This window comes from Bidens hawaiensis, unplaced genomic scaffold (assembly GCF_021521415.1).
Source record: "Bidens hawaiensis isolate Kalapana, Puna unplaced genomic scaffold, B.hawaiensis_p1.1 tig00040002_1, whole genome shotgun sequence".
Taxonomy (NCBI): Eukaryota; Viridiplantae; Streptophyta; class Magnoliopsida; order Asterales; family Asteraceae; genus Bidens; species Bidens hawaiensis.
Genome location: NW_027497040.1, coordinates 28,602 through 33,421, shown reverse-complemented (window position 1 = coordinate 33,421; position 4,820 = coordinate 28,602). Strand labels below are relative to the sequence as shown.

Here is a 4,820-nt window from a genome sequence, read left to right as displayed (position 1 = left end):
TTCATACTATATATCTATTGCTCAAACTTATGAATTGCTCACCAACCTTTGTGTTGATAAACTTTATTTTATGAAATGTTACAGGTTTGCATCTATGTTGATTATGGAGTTCGGTGAAGAAAACGTCACAAATACCGTTAGGATATTAGCAAAAATGAACAATATTTGATTTGCTATATTTTGTTATATTTTGTTGTATTTGAGTTATGAATATTTGGTTATGTGACATTTTCGATGTTGTGAAATGAAATGAGTTTGTTAAATATTGTCGCTTTAAATAGTGTCATGCGCTTATGAGCAATCGTTGCACCCCGACATGTTCCGCCGCCTTTGGTCGGGGTGTGACACAGTGTATCTTAGAAACAGTTAAAACCAAATTGTGAATACTCATACGTAATATGTTAATTTTTTTTTATTTGAAAAATTATAGTAAAACCATACCCAAATTAAAGACAATAAAATGCATATTTTTATGGTGTAATTTTTTATAAAAAATATTAACGTATGAAAAACTTATGGTCGTTAGAAAATCTTTGGTTGGAAATTATTTACAATTAAAATTAAAAGGAATATATGGGTAAAGATAAAGATTCAAGTAGTAACTATTTCTTAAATTTACAAAAGTTGAGTAAAGTTTATGGGGCTATGTTGTAACTATTTCAATGCATATTTTTTAATGAACAAGTTTGTCCATATCTTGCATGCTATGTAAGATTTACATTAGCCATTAAAAATTGTAAATTACTTAAAAATGAGGTGTCTTAATTTACCCATGTCTCATGTATTATATATCGTATAGATAAATTTAAAAATGTTAAAATTAAAATGCCGGATAATTCAGATAATTCGTATATCCGAAAAATCTGAAAACTGCTATCCGAATCCGAACCCGAATTTTTGGATAGTTCGGATACGGATAGTTGGATAATTCGAATACGGATTCGGATAGTTTTGAACACCCCTACCAGAAATGTTTGCGGTCGAGTAAATAGCTTACGAACGAATGAATTGGATCAAGTTGGAAAATGAAAAGATTTATACAAGTTATATGTTTCGTTACCAGTTTATGTAAAAGCCTTAGCTATGAATATGTTAAATACCTATGACTTGACCATGCTTTTTCAATAATTTCGTCGTATTCTCATTTATATGGATCATGACATGATAAAAAGTTAAATAGATTTCTCTTGTAAAAGGCCATGACCAAGCACATAAAATAGAATTTATTTTTGAAAATAGGTGGCACAATGCGATAAAGATACATGCATACAAAATAGATCAAGAGTTATTTTGGAGAATTTTTTAGCAGATTAATTAGTTTCTCCATATTAATCACAGATGAACCAGAAGGAAATGTGCATGCTGCCTTAGCCTTGTTCATTAAATCAATGACATTGTTTCTCATCTCTTTTCCCTTTTCTCCATTCATCAACTCGATCACTAGCTTCGAAACTTCATCTCTCTTAACATTGTTGTCGATCTCCAAGGCAATCTTCCACTTATTGCAACTCAACCGGCAATTCGGTTGTTGATCAGAGAAAAACGGCCAACAAATCATTGGGACACCATAAGAGATACTTTCAAGTGTAGAATTCCATCCACTATGCGTTAAAAACCCTCCTATTGACGGGTGACTTAGAACCTTTTCTTGTGGGCACCAACAAACATCCCTCTATTGCTTGTCTCCGCCAAAAACTCGGGTGGAAGCACAACGGAATCACCACCCAAAAGGTCCGGTCGTATCACCCACAAGAATGATTGTTTGCTCTTAGCAAGTCCCCAACAAAACTCGACTAGTTGTTGAGGTGTCATCACAGTGATGCTACCAAAATTTACATAAACAACTGACAATGGCTCTTTGCCATCTAACCATTCTAAGCACTTAGGCTCTTCTTTCCAAAGATTTGATTTAATGGAATCTAGAGATTTATCAACATTATTATTCTCAAGTAGATGCAAAGGGCCTATGCCGTAGCACTTAGGGAGTTTCGACGAGAGCGCCTCTAGAATATCATATTCTAGCTCGTTAAAAGTGTTGAAAATAATGGCCTTTGCGGTTTTCGCTCTCATATTTCTTGCTGAAAAAATTCAACCATATACTTGTCACCAGGATAAATCATTCTAGCAAAAGGAGGAATATCTTTTAGACGCATTCCCGGCATGGCAGGGATACAATCAATGACTGTATCCAAATACCCATTGTCTAAATAACTTGGATCTGCACAAGAAACAGATAATGATTAATTTGGATACACGTAAAAACTAAATACTTTTATCTACGCAGCTAAATATTTAGTCGGCCTCTATCTTTTCCTTTCTCGGCTGAATGTTTTAGTCACTATATTATATGTGTTTACTTATTGGGTTTAACTTTTTTTACTTACCATTTTTATAAAGTTTATAAACTAAATATACCGATTACAATCTACTTGATGGTAGGCCGATAACGGCAAATGTAATTTTTTTCTGCCATAAACCTCCGATATTTAAGGATTTTCTCCTTAAAATCTTCTTCAAAATTAAACTGTTTTTCAAAACATAAATGTTCCATTAACATACAAGCAAATACCCCCTAATATGTGTCGAATTATTATAGGCTTAAGTTGGGCCCCTTTGCTTTTCATAAAATTTCGTGTTCATAAAGTGGCGACTAAGGCTTAGCCAGCTTCGCTGACGTATCACTTGTTTATTGGTCAAAAACTCAATAATTGGATAGATGTAAACTAAAGTAGACATGTCTATTTTGGGAAAAAAATATGTCAAAGTTATTTATTTTGGTAATTTACTTGAGCATTAATTCCTAAGTCTCTTTATAATAAACTAGGGTTTTGTCTGGCATGTTGTGCCGGAGCAGGTTGGTAAAACTCGGATGGTGATAACTCAAGTGTTGTCGATCCTGGGTGTTAAGGCGTTAAGTTGACGCAATTTCAGTAGATTTCAGTTTTTGTTATGGTAACAGAACAAAAAAATATATAAAACCAAAAAAAATTAAATATTGAGATAGACCAACATGGTGAAGTCGGTCAGTTTTTAGTAAAACTCAGGCGTAGTAAAACCCGAGCTTTGTCAATCCCGTTCACTATGACGGTGAGTTTACACATATTCAGTCAGTTAACATCATGTTTGTTACAATACCTGAACTAAAACAAAATTGACATTTGGTTGGTTTTCGTTGCGTTCGTTACGATATAAGAATTAAAAAATAAGTAAAATAAAAAAAAAATCCTAAAATCAATATGGTGTCGCAAAGTGACCCAGTAAAAATTTTACGACACCAAAGTTCCTAATTATTATTTTTAGATAATTCAAATCAGTGTGATGTGTGATGTTTATGTAGCAGTTTTTTCCCTATGTAAAGTATTAACACTGCTCATGACCTTGAAAAATTTGGCAACTTGTTTGCAACCATGAATTCTTATAAATAGCAGGTTCTATCTAGTCTTTAACAACAGATGTATTCGATATACTTTTTAAACTTTCTGTATATAAACTTGTTCTATAGTATTCTATAACAATGTCCACTATGAGATATATCTTTGTAATACGCCAAAACATGTACAATAAAGTTTGTGAGAAATATATTTAACTTGATTGTACAATAATAAATGGGGAAAATATTTACCTTTGAGGGGCATCAAACCTTTTTGTATTAGATTGGCGATCTGATCGAAACATATGAGTGAACCCGGTCCGGATGTCCATAGGAGCACAGCGGGGACACCCAATTCTTCGGCGGCAGTGAGGGTGAAACCCATAAGGATATCGGCCACCATGCAAGTCACTGGGGAATAATCAGCACTCGCTTTAGCGAAGACACTTTTAATTTGACCCAAACCCTTTGCAAGGATGGACTTGACTAAAGACGGAGTGTCCGGACTGACATTAGGGTTTTTCGGTGGTGGAAGACCATCCGAATAGGTCTCGAAGTGGAACGAAGGGCGATCTTTAAGGGCGTCAGAGCCTAGTGATCGTAGAAGGCGCTGGTGGTCGTACTCGGTGACTACAAAGGTGATCATGAAACCTTTGGAGTGAAGGAGTTTTGCAAGTTTTAGCATGGGGTTAATGTGACCTTGTGCTGGGGCTGGGAAACACACTGCATGTGACTTGTTATCATGTATTGAACCCATGAGGATCTCTCTCTATCTCTGATTACACACACACACATATGCAAAGTGAGGACACGATATTTATAGACATATATGCGGTCAGTGGCGGATTCAGAAATTTTTGTTACCCGGGGCATAAAATAGATCGGGTAAAATGAGTCGGGTCAAATAGAATAGGGTTGTCCAACCATTTTTTAGGCACACGGTGGAATGAACTTTCGTGGTATATGAAAGGTAACAAAACTTTTAATTGGAGGGTCAAAATTTACTTTTTGTTTATATATGCTTCGTAAATCTACTGGCAGTAGTTGATAATACTCGAAGGGTCATAAATTGTCTTTTTTAAAAAGACTTTTTTATATAATAACATAATATTTCTTTGACAAACTAAAATTGTATTCTAACTAGTAATAAAAATCTTACAAGATAGTAAAATATAAAAAAAGAATGTTCATACTCACACAATAAAATATATCAAACAAAAAAATTAATAAAATAACAAAGAGTAAAATTATTAGCTCTCAACTTTGATAGACGGTATGCAGTGGCGGACCCAGGAATTTTGGCCAATGGGGTCCCGTTTTTTCGGTGTTTAGATTTTTCGGGTCAGTTGTTGTTCGGGTCGGCCGTCGTTTGGTTCGGGTCGAGACGATGAACATAAATAAAACAATATGATGAAATACGATCGGTCCTCGTTAGAAAACACACAAAATT

The 4,820-nt window shown here is 34.5% G+C and overlaps 1 pseudogene across 1 annotated transcript; it reads right to left on the bottom strand.

Moving 5' to 3' along the window:
- Nucleotides 1-1,205: 1,205 nt before the first annotated feature.
- LOC143591714 (7-deoxyloganetin glucosyltransferase-like) lies at nt 1,206-4,152 on the bottom strand (annotated as a pseudogene). The gene is made up of 2 exons (XR_013145747.1): nt 3,623-4,152; nt 1,206-2,218 (listed from the first exon to the last, which is right to left on the bottom strand). The product of XR_013145747.1 is annotated as a 7-deoxyloganetin glucosyltransferase-like (transcript).
- Nucleotides 4,153-4,820: the final 668 nt, after the last annotated feature.